Below are 21,273 nucleotides of genomic sequence, written 5' to 3' on the forward strand. Positions count from 1 at the left end.
CCGAGCCCTTCATTGCCCTTGTCCCTCATTCCCCTTGTCCCTCATTCCCTTGTCCCCAGCCCCTCTGTAGGAGCCAGGCAGAGCTCTGAGCTCTGAGCCCAGCCCAGGCTAACCCAGCCCAGCCCAGCCAGGAGGTGACCAGCAGATGGCACTGGGAGAGGCACACTGAGAACTGGGCACCTCAACTCGCCCCCACACCCTGCCCACAGCTCTGAGCTTTATTTCACTGCCAGCCTCAGGTGTGGTTAAGAATCAGATTGGAAATAACCTCGTGCCCAGGTGCTGTGGATGCTTCTTATCTCCTGCTGCCGCTGCCTTGGGGCAGAAATCCATCCCTGCCTTGTGGACAGATGATAAAAACACAGCCCCAGAGGCTGCAACTCAGCCCTGTCAGGGGAGAGGGCTCAGAGCTGGGACAGCATCTCAGGACCTCGTCTGCTTTTGCATCTGACTGAAGGGCAGTGTGGCATTCCCTAAATGTTCCCTAGAAACACCACCAAGAGCAGAAGAACATTTCTCCTCCCAGCAAGATCAGGGCACTCGGGCAAACCCTGATTTTGTTTCAGTGCTGATCCCCCACCCTGCTGAGAGCCATCAAGGCACAATGCTGCTGCTGATTATCAGGCACCAACAGAATTCCAGGACTGCAGTGTTTTATCACTGGTGTGGGGCTGTGAAAACCCTTGAGTTTTGTTTTCCTGGAGGTTTTGACTTGTGGGGACAGGCTGTTGTGCAAGGACCTATTTATAGAGATCCTTGCAGCAGAAACTCCAAGCCAGAAGGAAATCCGCTTTCCTCTTGCCCTGCTCCCCGGGACAGCAGGGCTGAGCCTGCCCACACAGGCATTTGGGGGCTTGGCTCAAGGTGAATTTGGGGCTTTAGGCAAGGCAAGGTTTGGTGTGGTGCACAGGGGACTGCTGACAAACATTCAAGGCAGAGTTTTGCAGCATTTCCACTCCATTTCTGGGATTGGCATAAAGGGAATTCTGGCACTGGGGTGACCCTGGCAGAGATTCTGCCAGGTTCTTACATCCTCATGGCCTGTTTTTCTGGGAGGAGGAGAAGGCATTACCCACCAGCTGTGCTGCTTGGGTTGAAATGGTGGCACTTGTGGTGTTTGTGAAGTCTGGCTTCTTTATCAGCCTCACCTTCTGGGTTCCGTCCATCCCTGGGCCTGTTCCCAGCAGGGACAGGGAGGTGTTTGCTGCTGGTTGAGGGAGAGGAGATTCCTTTGCTTCAGCTCCTGGATCTCCCATGAATGCAATGGGTCAGAAGGGTTGGGGTGAGCACCTACACCATGCTGGGTATTTGGGGTTGTGCTGCTGGCAGTTCCATCCAGCTTCCAAGCATTCCTTCAGAGTGTTGGGGCTGAAAGTGCTCTTGTTCCTCAATGCCCTGTGAGGGTGTAGGGACAACCCTCCTTTCTTGATCTTGCTTCCTGGCTGCTTTTTGCTGAAAGGAAGTGCCCATTCCTGCCTGCCATTGTGGTCAGGGCTGATGTGGCTGCCTCAGTGCTGTGGGATCCTGGCTGGTGAGTCAGGTTTGTGTCCCACAGATCCATGGGTGTGAGCTCAGCCAGGCTGGGCACCCTCCTCCTGGGCAAAGCTGCCCTTTCCTTTGTGCCAGGATCCATTGGAGCAATTTAACATTACCTGGGCTGGTTTCTTGGCCCTTGAGGGGATTTATTTGGGTTGGTGAACCCTGTGTTCTCCTCTTGCTGGTATGCACATTATAAAGATGTTTATAGCAAGGACTATCCAGGGCAGAGGGAAGCCCAACCTGCAACCCTTGATCTGACTGAGGGTGAGGAAGCAGGCCAGGCTTTGTGTAAGAGTTGTGCTGAGAATTTGTGTCAGGAAAGCACCTGCTGACAGCCACACACATGGTCCCAGCTGCTTGGCCAGCTCAGTCTGCCCCACATCCTCATCTTGTTTGTGGCTTCCCTTTCACATCCAGGATTTTGGTCAGTCAGGAACAGTGATCACCCCTCAAGAGGTCCCAGTTCACCAGCCAAGCTCACTTCAGGGCAATAAAATGACTCAGTTTTAAAAAAGTCAAACCAAGTTTATTTTCACGAGGGAATATCTCCAGTAATATTTTATTCATGGCTTCCAGCTCACACAGTTCCACTGTTTGAGATTCTCTGAGTTAATATCAATGCCATGGAGGGGGACTGAAGGGATTCCATGTGGGATTAGCTCTTTTCCAGGGGACACCTCTCCAGATGAAGTGGATTTGCTGCCCTGTTCCCATCCTTGTGCTGCTATTTTGGTACCTTCCAGGCAATCTGTGGGCAGGAGCCCTGCCCCTGAGCCAGCAGCTGGAGGATAATAATGCAGCTCAGAGCACCAAGCTGTAGTTTTTTGCACAGCAAGTCGCCAGGACTGCTGAAAAGCCAGATTTATGGAGAGAGGGCTGCATTCCTTCTCTGCTCGGAGCTGCAGCATCCCCACCCAGCAGCTGCAGCTCCGCCCTGTCCCAGCAGAGGGGCCTGAAATTCTGCTTCATCCTGGGGACTCCAGCAGCCAGCTCTGGCTCTCCCTGTGCCTCTGAAATTGGAGGGCTCCAATTTCTCTGTGCTCTCTCCCTCCCATTTCATCTGAGAAGGTGTCCTCTGCTTGCCCTCGCTCCCCAGTCTCGGGTCTCACAGTCTCCCTGGCACTGAGATGCTCGTGATAATGGCCTGAAATGTCCTTCCTGGTGCAGCCCTGATCGGGTTACAGCTCCACTCCTGCTCCTGATCCTACTCGCTCTGGAAAACGGCAGAGGGATCGTCCCATCTGCTCCTAAGAAACAGAAGAATTAACAGTTCCCTGTCCCTTGCCAAGGGCCAGAGCTCTGAGCAGTGATGACTTCTCTCATGTCTGTTGTCAGGGAGAACCCAGGAGGATTAGAACCTGCTCCTTCTGCCTCATGTCTCTTCCTTACCTGTCTCCACTTCAGGACAAGATTTTAGTTGGAATTATTGGATCACCTTATGTAAACACCCAAGAGCCCCAAAATTCCCTGACAGGGTTTGCATGTGAGGGAGTTCAGTTGATAAGGGATTATCAGATCAGAAAGAACCACCCTCTGACTGTGTTCCATGGGACAGGCTGGGAACTGGTCCAAAACCAAATGCACTTCCTGAGCAGGGGCCAAGCAGCCAAATCTGATCAGCTCCCAGGGCTCTGAGTCCACAGGCTGAGCTTGGCCCTGGGTCTGCTTCTGAACCCAAACTTCAGAACTGAGCACAAAAACATGAAATAATTAACTCAGATCTGTCCCATTTAAACAAAAGTATCTGCTCCCCTCCAGACCTGAAAAGATCAACACGTTTAGACACTTCACAACTTGAATCCATCTCCTGAAAAAAAAAAATAAAGAATAGAATTGAACCCTGAACTGCTGTGCAGACTCATTTCCCTGGTTCTCTGGAATCTTAGAGAGGTGGGTTTCCTGGAAGCAGGTGGCTCCATGCTCCAGTGCCTGAGGCATGAAGCAATTCCTGGAAGAATGCAATTCTGGATGCTGTAAGAGAAACACCCACTGAGCTGTTTAACAATGCCATGCTGCTTTTTTGGATCCTCAACAAAAGAAGCGATGCCTCGGGAGCTCCTCCGTGGTTTTGCTGCTCTTTAAGGAAGGCAATAGACTGTATAGTTATCACCTGAAATGGGATCAAATCCCTCCCACCAAACTATACAACCTACTACCTCACCTCCACAGAGCAGAACAGACGGGTCACGGGCAGGCATTTGCTTTCCTGGCACCACCTGCCCCACAGCTGGTGTAGAAGTGGACGAGCAGAGCTGAAGACCTGACTGTCTCCTTAGGAAAGACAGTAGATTGTATAGTTAGCTCAGAGGGAGGACCAGACTCCACAACTATTCAATCTACTACCTCAGCCTCAAGGACAGCTTGGGACCGTGGCAGCCTAAGGCACTGAGATGATCTTTATCCAGGCTATGAGATGATCCTTATCCAGACACTGAGATGATTCTTATCAATGCACTGAGATGATCTTTATCCAGGCACTGAGATGATCCTTATCCAGACACTGGGATGATTTTTATCCAGGCTATAGGATGATCCTTATCCAGGCTATGAGATGATTCTTATCCAGGCATTGAGATGATTTTTATCCAGGCACTGAGATCATCCTTATCCAGTCACTAAGATCATCCTTATCCAGGCACTGGCTGCTCCACAGGTCCTGCAAGAAGGAATGCATGAAAAATCAGAATTCTTGATGGCAGGGGAGAGGACTCATATCCAGCCTTGTCCTGGATCTCCTTCTCCTTCTTCAAACCTCCTTCAGGCCACTTGGACTGTACCTTGTGCTTGGCAATCACACCAGCTGCAGCCTTTGTGCACCCAGGGGTGCAGAAAAGCAGCAGCCCTGCCCTTGGAACCTGGGGCTGCACATGGAGATAGCAGAGCTCTCGGGAAGCTGCAGCAGCGCCAAGCACACCCAGCCAGGCTGACCTCACCTCCTGAACACACAGCATATCTAGAACAAACCTGCCAGACCAGATAAGAGAATCCATCAATTTAGCTCCCTGTGCACTCCAGGGAATTGAGCAGATTAGAAATAACTAAGTACAAGGAAGCTTTTAGGCTGCAAATGTAATGGTATCGAGTACATCAAGGCAGATCTTATTTCCTAAACAAATGAGTGCAACATGCAGCCAGTGCTGTCCCTCTAATGCTGCAGCCCAGCCAAGCAGTATTAGCATGGATCTGAGACAGACTGGCTTCCCCCCAAGCCCTTGGCTCACCTTCTGAGGCTTCTTCACTCTCTGCACACCCAAATACAGAGGCGAGGTATTAATCTGGGAGTTTGAAAGGAACGTGTGAGGCTCTTTTGCAAGGAGAAGAAAGAATTCCCCTTGGAGATGAAAGAGGCCCTAACGACGAGGGAGCCACGCCAAGCACAGCCCCAAAGGACAACTTCCCATGGGAGCTCAGCAGGAGATGTCCCCAGCCTCCACAAGCATCTGCTGAGCGCTGTGCTGGTAGAGGAGGGGGCTCGGGGAGAAGTTTCCGAAGGGATAAAAGCTGCCTAATGCTTTGTGCTTCCACAGCTACCAGGCAACAGGCTAAATAATCCCAAAGCTTTGGTCAGCTACTGTAGCTGGAATCCTTGGGAGAGTTTAGGGTGGCCTCAGGTGCAAGGGTGTCTCTGCAGCAGGGTTGGGAAGTGCCCTCTCCCAGAGCTCTCCACGGGCTCTCCTCATGGCATTCAGCACAGGTAATTCTCCTAATTTCCTTTGCCAAACTGGTCCTTGACAGAGAGTGACCCACTGTGCTGGACCATCTGGCCCAGGCCTGTCCTGGTGTAAGAGGGCATGAAAAACCTCAAACCCCAACGTGGCAGAACTGGATCCTACAGCACTGGAGTGCCCAGCCCATCCCTGGTGCCAAGTGCATCCCAAACAGCCTCCTGATGGGAAATGCTGTTTGTCCTGGTTTTATCAGCACAGAAAGTGATGCACAGGGGTTGCACACCAGCCAGAGCTGAGGTGAGGTGACAGCCAGGTTTTGGGGTCTATCAGGTCTGTCACTGCTCAGCTCCTTGGGGACAGAAGAGATAGCTGAAACTAAAATGTTTCAGCTTCCCAAAAATTTACCACAAGCATCAAGCAGAAGGGTGGCAAGAAAACCACCAGATGCTGCTTGGTCAGGGACTGGGAGGGTGGGTGGTCTAGATGACTCCTGGGGGATGCATAGAGGCAGAGGATGATTGTCTTCTCCAAGGAGACTTCTAGCAACTTGCCTGGAGGAATAATTTTTCCTAGTTCCCAATCTGGTGGTTTTTATTACTTTAACCGCATAAGCCAGATGTATCAGGCTGGCATTTCAAAGGTCACTCTTGATACCATCGCAGACAACAGGCATTTGGGCCAATCTCAAACTGTTGGTGGAAAATTACATTAAATAACTCTGAGCTCACATAGATGTAATTATACATGGAGAGAGAAAAAAAAAATCCCTTCTGACTTCTATAAGTAAACCTGAAAACAGAAGACTTAATTATAATAATTGTCTTAATGAGTATAGGTTTTGGGAATACCCAGCTGCTGACTCTGGAATCCTGATTTTAGCAGGATCTGTGAAGAAAGGAGTCAAACAGGAGGATTTATGGATCAAACAGGGGGATTTTTTATGCCCGGTAAGGATGACTAAGAGCATCCTACCCTCAGTATCACTGTCACACTTGTTTGTCCTACACAAATTGCAATGACAGGAATTCCCTCTCCTCATGGCCCGAGGTCTAAACCATCAAGACAAAAGACAAGGAAGGAAGGAGATGTGCCCAAATTTGCCTGGATGTGATGCAGCTATGCAAAATTCTGGATAAAACAGCCAAGAGGGTCTGCAGGGCTCAGAGAACCACACCCAAAGCTTCTCACTGCCCTCTGAGATTAAACCCAGTTTTGAAAGATTATTGGATCCCTGATTGCCAAGAACCTCTTCAAAAAACACCACTTTCTGTGCAGGCCTTAAGGCAGTGACCCTGTAATTTCCACTTTCCAGATTCATAGGAATCCCTCAAAATTGATCAAATCTGATTTCTGTGAAAAAACTTCATAGGTTTCTGCAAGCCACTGCACGAAGGTCCCTGTGCACAGAGTGTGTCATACATGGTCCCACTGTCTACAGGTGCTTGGAGGGGTGAGGAAAATTGGGAGATAAAGGGAATTTTTTCACAGCAAGATCCTCCAGGCTGCAATAAAAATGGCATTTCCAGTCCAGCTTTCAGACTTGTTTTTGGGATCCAAGTGACCAAAACTGCTCCTCATTTATCAGGGCTCGGGGTGGCTTGTGATGACTCCAGCAGAAAACCCAAGATGCTGCCCCCCAAATTTTGAAACATCTTTGCCCCAGAGATTGCTGAGCACGGCCAAGTGTCTGCATTGAAAAGGAGCCCACCTCGGAGAGGAGCTGGAAAGGCTCCGAAGCCTGGAGGAGCTGCTCTGGTTCATTAAGGAGCACTGAATGAAATGGAGGAGGGGGGAGGAGGAAACCAGAAAACAACAAAGTCTCTGCTTTAAAAGCTGACACCACTTTCAGCCTTTGTGTGGTGCCGAAACGTGCCAGGCACAGGGAGGGTTTCTCAGTGGGAAATCAGGACCCTGAGTGTCCAGGAGGATTTTCAGCCTCCTGGAGCTGGGGCAGAACCAGCCCCGGCTCCCTGGAACGGCGGCGGTGGCACAAAATGGCCGAGTGTGGCCATTTTGTTCCCTTGGCTTCGTGTCCTCCCAACCTGGCTGGAAAAACAAAAACCCAAACAGACCAAAATAAAAAATTAAAATAAAATAAAAATCAAACCAAAAATAAGCAAAAAGAAGGGTGGAAGGTTTTCAGTAACTCCCCAATATTGTGAGGACCCACAGTGCCAATTGGAGGTGCCGATCCGGGCAGCAGCGAGGAACCCGCTTGCACAAAAAGCAGAAAACAACCCAAAAACCCATCTTGGACACACCCTGTGCCACGGGAAAGCAATAAAAAATTACATTTGCCAAACTAGCCATGAAGACAAGTTGTTTATAACTTCTCCCAGGCCAGGAAAGCCTCTCAGCAAAGCAAGGCCAACCACCTTCGCAAACACCCCATCCTAAAGTCAATATTAAATATCAGACTTTGAAACAATTAATCAAAGACACCATGAATAGGGAAAGAGAAATGGAAGTAAAAATATTTACAGTTCAATGCTGCAACAGCCCATGTCTCTCAGCAATGCTTTTACTCCACACACTTTTAATGACATAGGGAATATTTCACATCAATTTTGTCATCGCATTTATTATTAAGCAATTAGCAGGTATCTTTATAAACAATTGCTCATCACTAAGGGGTTGTCTTGAGTCCTATCAGATGTTTCTAAACATCTGGATCATTATTAATGAATCTGATATTGTTATCTATAATGCAGGCATCTGTAACCTGCTTGTTGTATGACTTATCTTTTATTAACCCTTCATAAACGCATTATTAAAGGTGGCTATAAAGGTAATGCTTTTTCTAAATATTTTCCTAATTTTTTCTAAATATTTTCTAAGTATTTTCCTTCTAAATTTGTATATACCTCACCCGCTCCTGAAGCAAAAAATGTCCCAGAATTTTTGTCATAAAAGATAGCCGCTACTGATATTTCACAGCATAATTTCATTAAATACTAAAAACGAGAGGAAAAAAAAATATCCTTCAGGCTTATTTCTACCTGTTCTGCACTCAATTCTACAGTCTAACTCAAAAATTGAAAGAAAAACCTCTTTTTTTCTGTAATACTCTATAAACTGGTCTATTAATACTGTTAACCTTCTTAATGTTGAGTTCATAAGCTGCTCATGAAAGGTGTGCAGGTAATGTCCACCTCCAATGTAGATTTGGACCAAAAAATTAAATTTGCACTTTGAAGCACCCGCCCAGCCCCTGCCCATGCAGCCCCGGCTCCGGGACCACCATGGCCCTGCCATTCTCTCTATTTCTTGTTTGCTAACAAGCCAAGGGGATATGGAGGCAAATCAAATACCTTTCTGTGCAAGGAAAGCCATTTTTCACCTCTTTCTGCTCTCCTTCCCAGCTCCGCTCTGCTTCTCTCCACATGTCTGGAAAGCCACTCAAGGAACAGCAGGACGATCATTCCAGCACCTTATCAGAGCCTGATCCCCCCGTGCCACAGGGCAGGGATCTGCTCCTCAGAGTGTCCACGAACAAAGTGACGTGGCTACTAACGCCAAGACATCCAGGCTACTGAAGGAAATGCAGAATCACTTAAAAAAAAAAAAAAATCACTTTTATTTGGCGCATGTTCTGGTGTTTTTGCCCTGCTTCTGTGCAAAATTTTACAGTAACGCCACCAAGTTGCTTTAAACTTTGAAGGCGTGTTCCTGTTGATGGTGTTTCTGTTGTGTATCACACCTTAACGTGTGCAGTTACACACAGAGTGCAGTAAACAGCTTGTGAGCACAGTACAGCTCCAGCCTTGGGAGAAAAGCAAGGGCTTAAAAAGCCAAGAACAGCTATTGCTTTAAATATTTAAATTAAGATGTTTTTATTCCTGAGATGAAAACTTTCAAGGCAAGAAGGCAATAAACAAAAAAAAATCCCTAAAAAAATATCCTCCGGATTACATCAGCTAAATCCAGGCAGTGCCAGCTCGGTGGAAAGGTCAGATCCCGTAAGCACCAAAAACAAGAGGACACACAACAGGTTAAAACGCTACCGTCCGGCAGTGACCGGCTCTGGTCATACCAAGCCGATGTGTAAAACCATCCGCCCGTCCAAAAACAAATTAAGACAACAGTGCTCTCTGGTACTTTATAAATCCAGAAGAAAGGAGGGCTGTTTTATTGAATATAGCGAACAAACCTTTCCGTCCGGCTATTCCGTGCAGCCCCGCGGCTCTGCGTGCACCGAGTAGCCCTTACGCTGCTCATACAAAAGCTCAGTTTGGCAATTCCAGGCATTTTCAGTGCTCAACATACGCCAAAACTACCCACTCTCTGCCTCTGCCTTTGGTCTCATTCCAAAATGTCCTTTTTTTTTTTTTTCTCTTTTTTTTTTTTCTTTCCCTTTCTCTCTCTTGCTACAGCCGGTGCCACGTAGAGACGGGAGAGTTGGGCTCGGACATGGCCGCAGCCTTCAAAAAAGAGCCAAGTCCCAGCGTCCCGGCTTCCCCCTTCCAGACGGGAAACAAAATGGCCATGGAGCAGCCATTTTGTTTGCTGCGGGATGGGAGGGAGAAGGGAAGGGAGGGGAGACGCAGGCCAGGCGGGAAGGATGAGGGGGGAGAGGGGAGGGCGTCGATTCGGCAGGAACCCAAAAGCTCTGCAGCCATGCCCGGGCGCGTCCTCCTTCCTCCTCCACACAGGACTGAGCCGGAGGGATGGACGCAGGGTTGGTTTTCCAGCCCTCCCAAGATGGTTGAACCTGAGTTGCCCAGCCTGATGTGGGTGACATTTCCCTCCCTGGGCCAGGCTGGCACCTCCATCCCACCCGCGGGGTCCGGCCTGGCTGCTGCCGGGCTCTGCGAGAGCTCCCGAAGGGAACCGGGCAGGAGAGCGGAAACCAACGCAGCAACGTCAAACTCCTGAACTTCCCTGGGCAGGAAATGGTGTAAATAACACCCGCAGAGAGGGGGAGAGGAACCCGCCTTGGGGACAGCGTGGCCTCCACAGCCCGGATCCCAACGGCACCCGCGGGAGCAGCAATCCCAGCTGCAATCCCAGCAGCAATCCCTGCAGCAATCCCAGCCACAATCCCAGCCACAATCCCAGCCACAATCCCAGCAGCAATCCCAGCTTTCCCTGCTTGCTCTCACTCCCGTCACGGTGAGCCTGCCTCAGAAACAGAGGCTCTCTCCAGCAGCACCTTGTGCCCACAAAATCCATCACAACTTTTATCTTGCTGCCCCTCCATGGAGCAGCACCACAGCTGCCCATGCCACGGGTTGAGGAACCAGAGATGCCTCTCACTGGACCCTCTTTCCCAAAAGCACGGGGCTGAAGTTCCAGTTACATCCAAAGAGACACATAGATGAATCTCACCCTCCACCATGCACATTATGTTCCTCCAAATCTTCACCAAAACCAATGACAGGTTTTCAGAGCAAGGCAAACACCTCACAAACCTGTCTAGGAGTACCAGCATGGGAAGACCTTTAGGAGGACACAAATCAAACAGCCCCTGGACCAGCTTGAGGACCTCTTCCCCCAAAAGCACAGGGCTGAAATCACATCCAGCAAGACACCCAGATGAATCCCACTCTCTACCACAGGTGTGACGTTCCTCTAAATCCTCACCAAAACCAATGATAGGTTTTTAGAGCAAGGCAAACACCTCACAAACCTGTCTGGGAGTACCAGCATGGGAAGACCCTTAGGAGGACACAAATCAAACAGCCCCTGGGCTGTCTGCTGGTGTAGATGGGACAAGCTGTGAAAATCAGGAGTATTCAAAGATTTAGGACTGGTAAGATCTCCCAATTAGAATTCCTATCCCTTAAGGATGCAGGGAACTGGAAATGCCAAAACCCAGCACAGCTGTGAAGCTGTTGCAGGGCCCGTAGGAAAATCCTGTGAGAAGGCTGTCAATAGGATGAGGCACTCTGTGCCATATTTACATGGGATAAATTTAAGCACAGGAGGCTGGACCTGCTCAGCTTTCTCGAGCCACTGGGGAGGGTAATTTCTCTGCAGAGTAATTCAGAGCAGAAGCATAATGGCAACATCTTGAATTATCCCCTGAAAATGTTAAATCTTTAGATCTTTTTAAATAACCACTATTCCTCGCTGCAATTTCTGGCAGAGTAACCTAAGATTTCCCGGTGAAAATTGTTATGATTTATTAGTAATTTGTTGTGATTGATTAGCCTTATTAAAATGTCCCTAAAAATAAGTATCACCTGTAACAAACTCCACTGAGAGCCTGCTCAGGATATCCTGATTTCTGGTATGGGTTTGATGTGGAGCCATGTGACCCCACAGGTTTGTGCCCTTTGTATTAACCTCAAAGTCTGGGAATTTTGAAGGAATTTGAGAGATCCAAGTCTGGTTTATTTTACTAGGCTATGAGAAGACAAGGCTTGCTTGAAAACACCTGTGCATGGAGAGAACAGTGCATTTCTTGTGAAATACTCTTCCAGGAAAACCAGCAAGACAGGCTGGAGAATGATGATCAAAGGGCTCTAGATGTGCACAGAACAGATCAAGAATGGCCACATGCAGCATGTCAGGCTGCAGCTAAGAGTAAAAACCAATTTCAGCTGCTCTGGCACCCAATATTCTCTTCTAGGAACCCTCAACAACCTGAAGAGACCTTTTACCCTTATTCTGAGTGAAAATGAACAGAGCAGGAGGAGACACATTTACAAGACACATTTGGGGTGTTTTGCCTTTCCCAATAACAGCTCCCCTACATCAGCAGCACCTTCCTGGTGGTCCTGAGATGGAGAAATACAGAACTGAGATGGAGAAATTCAGAACTGGGGACATGCAAGGGGCTGGGGCTGCTCAGTCTATCAACAGCACACCCAGAGCTGCATGCAGCCCCTCAGCACTAGTTGGTTATTCAACAAATCTTAGTCAAATTAGGGGGGGAAAGATGGAAATACAGAGAATAAGAAATGGGGATTTTGGGGAGGCTGATGGAGGGGAGAGTGTCTGATGCATCAGCAAGAGAATGAGACCAGGAACGCACAGGTTTTGTGGACCTGGGAGGGAGCTGAGATGGTTTGTGTCAGGAGAGGGAGGTGTGAACATGATTAAAATGCTGGAGCTTCACAAAGGACAAGGGAGGAGTTGCTGAGCAGGGATATTTTTGTAGCCTCCAATCTGGGCTGCTGTGGGCTCAGCAAACTGGTGGTGGATTGAGCTGTGGTCATGAAAGGAGTCCCTCCTGCAGGACAGGCCACTTGCTTTGGTGCCTTCTGCTCCTGAGACCTCACCAGTCCCTCATTCCAGGCACTCCCTTGACATTCCAGAGTTGAGCAGGGCTGTGGCTGCCTGGGCTGCTGGAAGCCAGCAGACTGATAAGGCCCCACAATTAAACCCTGTGAGATTCTCCTCCTCAGGGATGCATCCCTGCATGCAGGAGTTGGTTCTCATCCCTCTACACACACATCCTTGCTGCTGAGAATTGTCATTTGAGAGCAGGCAAAGCACACAGAGCCTTCAGGTCAGGGCTGGGTGGAGAGAACAAGCTTCTCCTTTCTGTTTGGGATCAGGGCTCGTGAGAAGGGTCTGTGGTGATGTCATGGGTCTGGCAATCCAAAGAACTCTACCCTTGTGCTTCAGCTCAGGGTTTTTTCCAGCCACGCTGCAAAGCTGTGTAAATCAGCTGCTCATCATCATGTGTTGGAGTTGAAGGGCTTCCTCAGCATCAAAGTTTCCCCTCTGGCTGTTTGTCTGAATCTCTTCAGGAATTATCCCTCTGCTCTGATCCCATCCCAGTGAGCCCATACAAGCACAGCCCCACTGCTGTTCCTCGTGTGCTCTCTCCTCCCCACACTGGCCATTTGCTCATGACATTTAGAGCAGATGAAGATGTGAGTGAAAAGCCAAGGTGGTGAGAAAAACTTTCCTTGAAAACGAGGAGAAGTGGTTTTGGTTTTATGCCTTAGCTGGTGCATGTGGGTGAAGCAAATTGCCTCCTCTGAGTATTTGGATGGATTCAGTTCTTCTCAGGTTTGTCCAGGGGTACCTTCCCTCACTGGGCCTGAGCACTCTCTTGGGAGTTTTTAGGATTCCTCCATTTCTGCCTCGAGTAAATGATGTGCGTAAGGCAGCAGCAGTCACACAAAACCATTTGGGACAGAAAAACCCAGACTTAACAGCTGCATTGCTAAGCTTCTGCATGCAGTCTTAGTGAGTCACTTTGCCTGCTTCCTCCTTTGGGAGACAGATATTCCCTACCTGGGATGCTGAGAAGGTTATTAGTTAATGTACTAATTAACCAAATGTGCTTTGAACAATAGAATTGCTCGAGGCAGTGGATCTCATGAAGGTCTAAGTCTAACACTGGCTTTAACAAGATTGGGCTCCCAGTTCTTATCAGCTGGGACACCTTGCCCCTGGCCAGGGAGAGAAGAGTTGAACTCCTATACATTATTCATGCTGTTGGCACTCCTGAAGCACAAAGGCTGAGTCCATCCAAGCTCCCATCAGGGATGAAGATGGAGCTGCCACATCACAAACAGAGCTCTGGGGCTCCAGAAAAACCCCAAGCCAGGGTTTTGGCAACATTGCTGACCTCTTTAGTACATGCCCAGCAGTCTGTGATCCACATCCCACCCTGCTCTGGAGCTCTGCTCACACTCCTCTCTCTTCCAGAAGCTGGGTGGTGGCACAGAACTCTCTGAAGTGGGAGATGCCTTCTCTGTCCATCTCACTGGGACCCATCCCAGGCTGGATTTGGAGCTGCAGCTGCCACAGATCCTGCAAGCCAAACCAGTTGAGGCTTTGGCCAGTCCTGAGCTCATCCCAAAGCCATTTTGTGCAGCTTCAGGCACCTCATGCGTCTGTTGAGGCAACTGAACAGGGAAGTCAAAGCCCATAGTGGAGATTTTAACCCACTGAAATGTTCCAATAGATATGTAACAACTGGAGCTGATGAAGGCTGTTTGCCTTGAATTCATATTTGGGATGAATACAACAATCCTGCTCAAGCCTGCACTGCCTCAGGGTGCCAAAGTTACCCCTTAAAAGTGACACTGCCCCCAGGCCTGGGGGCACTGGAAGAACAGAATTGTGACAATTCAGATTACTGAGTTTGATTTCCAAATGTGAAACAAAATTCTCCTTCCACACCAACCCTGCAGGTTTAGCTGGTTCCTCCCCAGCTGGAACAGAAAACACCAGGCAATGTCACAGCTATTCCTTCTGTGTCACATTTACACAATGCAAAGACCAAATGGAAAGAAGCTGAAAATCACAATTAGGCAAGCAAGTCTGAAAAATTCATCCCTCTTTAGTCTAGTCTGAGGCAGGTGTTGTATGAGACTCTGAAGAGCTGAGTTTTCAGAGCTGCATTTTCAGAACTGAACTGCTGCTGAAAGCAGGCCCCCTAAAATAAGCAAGATTAGCAAATGTTCCCACCTCCAGCAGTTCTGACGATGACACCAACAGACAGATTTTCATCACCCTTTTGGCTGAGCCCTTCTGGAACTGTGGACATATTTTCTACAGGCAGAATCCTTCCTAAAACCCCCCCTTTGCAACATAGAAACTGTACCGATTCCAAACTGCAGCCAAGTTTGACCACAGATCCAGCTCTCAGCCCTCTCTGTGGATGCAAAAATGTTTTGGAGAAACAATATCAATATGGCTTTGCTAATTGATGGTCTTGTGCTGGCTTTGACCCATCAGTTATTGACCATCCTCAACTGTCATTTCCTAAACCCATTTGTTTTCTGCTTGTTTATCTTCCCCAGCCTTGTTTGCACACAGCCACCACCCAAAAAACCCCCTGACAAACCCAGGGATTGGGATTTGTCTCTCCTGTTTCAGTAGCAGCAGAGCACAGAACAATGTAGGGCCTATACAAACAACTACTGCTGTTTTCTTTTGCTTTTCATTTATTCCTTATGGTAAATCAGTGCATTCCAAACCAAACAAAAATCAGAAGATTTAGGAGCCAAAGAGCAGCCCAGGGGCTGAGGACAGGTTGCATTTAGAAATGAAGCAACAAGTAGCCCTTGAAAGCAAATGAAATGTTTAACCTGTGCTGCATTCCTGAGATGGTTCCTGGCTGTAATGACACTTTGGCAGGAGCTCAGGTGCCGGAACACCACACATGGGGGAGGACTGGGCTGTGCATGTGAACTGTCCTAGCTAGGGACAACCTTCACCTTCACATGGACAGCATTTGGTGTGACAGATCCCCAGGACACTCCAGTGACCACCAGAAAGGGCCATTTCAGTGGAGGTTGACACTGTTTGGATATACAGGACTGGGAATTGTAACCCTGAGTTTTGTCCCAACTGTCACCAAGCTGGACCTTTCAGAAGACCCTAAAGGACCATGCAAACTCCAGCCACTGCCCTACAAAGAAAACCCCATTGATCCACACACCAGCTCCTCTTTTGATTTCATTTCAGCCAGTGCATTACCTGACATTTGTACCCACTGCAGGACTGTCATGTTTTTTGAATAGTTGGACAAAACTGCCAAGGAAAAGAAGCTGAAATGAGCCCTGAGGATCCTTCACAGCACCTATCAACTTTCCCAGTGTTCTCACAGAGCAGACTGAGAGTTCAATCCCTCTCCTGACCATGAGGGGCCCTGTGTGTCCTGTGCTCAGCATCCCATGGGATGAACAAGGCTTTGAAGCCAGGCAGCCAAACATAATCCACCTTTACCTGCGTGTGGCAGAGCTGAGCTGGGATGAGCAGGCAGAGTGTGGAAAGCTGAGCTTATCTGTGTGTCACAGCCATCCCTTGAACCGCTCCAGGCCTGGGAGCAGCCACCCTCCCTCCTGCCACAGCAGTGGCTTTTCCTGGATGCCAGGCTCCCTCCAAACGAGACACCCAAGGCCAAGGGAGGCGGCACAAAGGGGAGCTGGCAGGAATTCCTGCACTGGAGGCCCTGCTGCCTCCCCAGAAATCAACCTCTGACACTGCCTGCGACAGAAGGTTGCCCCATCAGGCTCGAAAATGCCCCATGGTGAAAAATAAAGGACAAGGGGAGGAAGAAAAGGGCTGGGTGCTGCTGTTTGGGACTGTGGCCCAGCCCAGCAGGGAGAGGAGCAGGCGCTGCCTGGGTTCAGAGTGAGCCTTGTTCCCATCCTGCCTGAGTGGCTGTGGCAGAGAGGGATGGAAACAGTGCCTGAGAGAGGCACTGCCTGCAGTGGGACAAACAGGGATGAACACAATGCCCCAGAGGTATCTGCCTGCAGTGGGGCTGTGACAAACAGGGATGAACACACTGCCCCCAAGGCACTGCCTGCAGTGGAGCCATGGCAGGGATGAACACACTGCCCCAGAGGCACTGCCTGCAGTGGAGCCATGGCAGGGATGAGCACAATGCCCCAGAGGCACTGCCTGCAGTGGGCTGTGCGTGGATGATGCACAAGGATGAACAGATGGGTTGATTACACAGGGAGAAATGGACACTAATCGCATCCAGATTCACCAGCTGCAGGATTTCCTCCTGAGCCCTAAAGCACAGGAAGCCCATACCTGCCTGGTTATCCTGTCTGTGCTCATTAGGCCCTCCCCCGCCCTGGGAACCGCAGCCTCGCTAATCCCCCGGGCAGGGAGGGCCGGGACTGCAAAGCTGAGATGCCCATGGGAGCTCCTACCGTGCTCAGGCACGGCTGGACCAGCCCCGGGGCAGGGCAGATCCTGCACAGCCCGGCTCCATCAGCTCAGCGCTGGGAGTTTGGTGCCAGGCTCTTCTTTTGCTGCTGCCCCTCTGAAGAGCCAGGAAGATTTCAGGGTCAGCAAGGTCAACAGCAAAGGCTGTGGGGTTTGACACATCACTCACTGTGTGTCTCCTCATCTCTGCTGAGATGCAGCTGCCCCTAGGGTGGGGTTTGGTGTGTGGCTGTTGGGACAGGGAGAGAAGGAAGTTTTGTGGATTTAAAGCAGCAGAAGCAATTCCCCACCAGCGGCCAAACTGAGTTGGGAGGTGAAGTTGGAAACCTCATCTGTATTATATCTGGACACTGAAACATGCCAAGTGGATGGGTTTTATCACCTGCTTGGATTTTGTGCAGTGCCACCTTGGAGAAAGGAGCAAAGCCCTCCTTTTATCCATCTCCCTCTGCATTTATCCCAGCTCTCTTCAGAGGCAGCTCCCAACACACAGCAGCTGTGGGGATGGTCCCAACATCCTCCCTGTGGGCTGCTCAGCTCCAGGGGTCTTAGCCCAACCCTGCTCCCACAAACTGCAGCTCTGGGAGCAGATGTGCAGATACGCAGACACTAAAGCTATCAATCACACTGGCATCAGCAGCTGCCCTGACTTTTGGTGGAGTCTCTGTGAGTTTCCTGCTCAGAAAACTCTATAACCCAACTTGTTGCTCTGAGTTGGGATTTTGGGACCTTCTCTCCTTGCATGCTCAGGGTGCCTCCACTACCAGCCTGAGCTCACATTTCTGTTGTCAAAATTGATGCAATTGATGCTCCCATGTTTGGGCCTGCTCCCCATCCAGATTCACTCTGGCTCACGTGCCAGGATGCCACATGCTGCCCCACAACCTCCCTTCCCCTCATCAGAGCTGATGCCCAGTGCCAGGCAAACCCAGACTGAAGGATGGGAGAACCTGAACTCTTGGTGTTACTCCCAGAAGCTCCCAGGCCTGGCAAAGCTGTTCCAGGTCTTCACACCTGGTAATAAAACATCAGCATGGACCATCCTGTGAGTCCACATGGACCTAATATTGAGATAAAGGTGGCTATGGCTGCCCTAAAGCTGGGGGGAAGAGGAGGAAGGTGAAAGGAGGAAGAAGCACGATGTTTGTTGTGTCTTGCAGATGAGGAGAAACCTGCCCAGCCCTGCAGGAGCCAGGGATGCATGGACACCTCCCTTGGGCAGCAGGATGGGGATGCTGGCAGCAACCACAAAGGGGAAAAGCCATGCTGGGGAAAAGCCCTGGCGTGGGAATGAGCAGGAGAGGTTCAGTGAGGCCACCCCAGGGTGAATTTTGGCTGCCATCACCTCAGCAACACAGCCCCGACCCCTCTGACTGCACAGACCTCACCCCATGCAGTGTTGGTTGTGTCCTTGCTGGGCTATTTCTCTCACATTTCCTGTGGCCAGGACTATCTGGAGAGCAGCCCTAGCATGCCAAAGCCTGTGTGTCTCGTGGGCTTTCCAGCTGCAGAGCCAGACAGCACAGCTCAGTGCCCATGAGCAGCCCTACAATAACAAACTGGGCACCTCCTGTGTCCTCCTAGCCCTCACCTTTCACAGAGCCAATTCTCACCAAAGTTAAACAGTAGCTATGAGCAACTCCAACATAAAAATCCAGTACTACAGAAAAAAGGTAGAGAGAAATGAGGAGAGGTGGCAGAGAGAGAAAAACGCTGCAGGGGCAAAAATAAATGGGATTGATTCTTCTGTGGGGTGGTACAGAGTGTGAATCTGATCTGGCTGTGCTTGGACACCGTGTTCCCCATGGAGCCTGCCAGCATCAGCCCTGCCTTGGATGGGCTTCTGCAAGGATCTCATGAAACTTGTACCCCAAATCCCTTGGAACAATTAGTGGAAAGGCTGAGGGTGGAGCCCACAGAGGTCAAATTGGTCTCATTGCCTTTTACCCCTTGTTTCCCACCAGAAGTGGTTGCTGGAGTGGTGAAGCTGCTTACACGGATGGTCCAGCATGGGGGAACCTTTCCCCCTCAGGTCTGGCCTGTGGAGACACAGAGCTCAGCATTTTCTGCAGCTGTAAATCAGGCAGTTCTCACCAAGACAAATTTTGCTGTGAGTTGTAGGGGATTAAAACAAAAAACAAAAAAAAAAAAAAAAAAAAAAAAAAAAAAAGAGGAAAAAGAAAAAAGGAAATCACAATTCAAATTCTGCCTTGGCCAAACTTGGTCCTTTTAAGGAAAGGAAATTACCCAGAGCCACCCTCGAGAAACCTGGGGGCCTGATCCTGCTGTGAGGAATGTCTGTGCAAATCCAGAGTGGCTCTGCTGCCTGCTGGGGGTTACAGCAGCTGAACGAGGCTCCAGCCTCAGAGCAGAGCTCCTGGTCTCCTGCCAGGAGATGGAGCAGAGCCCACACCAGAGCAGCCTCAGAGCAAACTGGGGATTCAGAGGCAATAAACAGCACAAAGATCTGACTCCCCCTTTCAAGAATTCACCCTTTCTGCTGAGCCATGTTCTGGAAGCACGAGCCCTGTTGTGCTGTGAGCTGTGGAATAAAACAGCTGTGTCCCTTGGCTGCATGGCTCTTCCAGGGGTGCCAGATGTTTTGCTTAGGACACGTCAGAAGAGCCTTGAGTTCAGACTTTTTTTCCTCTCAGGCTGCTTGCAGGACCTTCAGTGGGGTTTTGGGTTTTTTTAGTATTTTTTCTCCACCAGATTTTCACAGGAAAGCAATAGGGATTGGGAACAAATTGAGAAAGGTCTGGTTTCACCCCAGCCCCTCTTTGTATAAATAATCTGCAAGGGAAAAGCTGCAATGATGAGTAAAACACTTGTGCTGCCTTTTCACAGGAATTAAGGATCTGGATGTAACCCACTGGGTCCACGTGCTCTGCTGAAGAGACCATCCTGGCACATTTTGGGGGTCAGACCCCACAAATGCCTGAATTCCCACAATGTGGGGATTTCAGCTGCCAAACCAGCCGTGGGGTGTTGTGGAAACAGCACAAGCAAGGTCCAAGACCGGACCCCAGCATCCCAACCACTAAACCAGGGTGCATGAGGCCACAGGGTCAGGAAGATGTGAAATGCCCAGGACACCATCTCTGGGAGTTGGAGTTGTCACCATCCTGGTGGGCAAGGCAGTTTTGGGAATGTCCCCAGGGCAGGGCTGATACAGCCAGTGCAGGCTGCTGGGTCACAGAGGCACAGAAGGGCCACAGCATTCGGGTATTTTGTGGCCACTTTGAAGGTTTTACTGTAGGGCCATGCGTTGCTCACTGAAAAAAAGATTTTTTTCAGAGAAAGGGGGAGGAGCAGGGAGGAAAAATTTGGTGAAGGAGGAGGGGTGGCTTCCATGGCTCCGAGCGCCTGCGGAGTGCGCAGCAGCCAGGAAGGAGGACCCTGCCCTGCAAACAAGCTGCTTTTGTTGTGTCCCAGCCAGGCCTAAATTAAGTTTGACAGAAAGAGGGCATATTCCCCCACGCTGGGGCAAGCCCTGGGCTCGGGGAGGGCTGGGCCACCCTGCGGAGGGAGCCTCGGCTGTGCCAAACCTCGCCCCGGTGTGAGGCGCGAACCTGCACGAGGCCGGAGGGGCTGCAGGGCCCGGGAACATCCCGAGCCCTCACAGGGCTCCCTCCAGGAGAGGCTGAGAACACCCTGAGCCTTCACAGAGGCTGGGAACACCCTGAGCCTTCACAGGGCTTTTTCCAGCAGAGGCTGGGAACATCCTGAGCCTTCACAGAGGCTGGGAACACCCCGAGCCTTCTCGGAGCTTCCTCCACCCCGAGCCTTCTCAGGGCTTCCTCCAGCACAGGCTGGGAACATCCCAAGCCTTTGCACGGCTTTCTCCACCCTGAGCCTTCACAAGGCTTCTTCCAGCAGAGGCTGAAAACACCCTGAGCCTTCACAGGGTTCCGTCCAGCAGAGGCTGGGAACACCCTGAGCCTTCACACGGCTTCCTCCACCCCGGGCCTTCTCAGGGCCTCCACCAGCAGCACCCGGCCCAGCCCCGAGGCCGCCATGGCTCCAGGAAAAGCCGCCTCCATAGTGCCCTGTCCCGCCCCGCTGCTGGGCATCTCCCGGCCCCGCGCCCGCCCGGGCACGCCGTGCCAGCACGGGGAACCAGCCAGCTTCTAAACAGTTAATGCTGACAAAACCAGGCGGCTTGAGTTCCCTCCTTCCCAGACCGCTCCTGGTGGAACTCACCCCCTTCGAATGAAATGAAATCAAATGATCATCCTGCTCTGACCTCACCCCGCTGTCCTCCCCGCTGTCCTCCTGTCCTCCCTGTCCGTGCATCCGCTCTTGCCGTGCCCCCACCCAGAGCTAGCGCTGCCAGGAGTGCCCGTGCCCAGCGTCTCCCACCACGTTTGCTCCGGCTGCCATGTTGAATTGCAAATCCGACATGATTCGACACATTCTCCCCCTCGGTGGTGCCCGCTGGGGAACTAAAGAGGCACCCGGGCGACAACGC

The 21,273-nt window shown here is 50.5% G+C and overlaps 1 protein-coding gene across 1 annotated transcript in view; it reads right to left on the reverse strand.

Moving 5' to 3' along the window:
- Positions 1–2,043: 2,043 nt before the first annotated feature.
- The window catches only part of MTCH1 (mitochondrial carrier 1), a 37,841-nt gene continuing 18,611 nt past the window's right edge, over positions 2,044–21,273 (reverse strand). The window contains exon 14 of the mRNA XM_074528206.1: positions 2,044–4,195. The gene's annotated coding sequence lies outside the window, so the exon portion shown is untranslated. The remainder of the gene's footprint in view (positions 4,196–21,273) is intronic.

The sequence above is a fragment of the Zonotrichia albicollis genome, chromosome 28 (genome assembly GCF_047830755.1).
Source record: "Zonotrichia albicollis isolate bZonAlb1 chromosome 28, bZonAlb1.hap1, whole genome shotgun sequence".
In the NCBI taxonomy this organism is placed as follows: domain Eukaryota; kingdom Metazoa; phylum Chordata; class Aves; order Passeriformes; family Passerellidae; genus Zonotrichia; species Zonotrichia albicollis.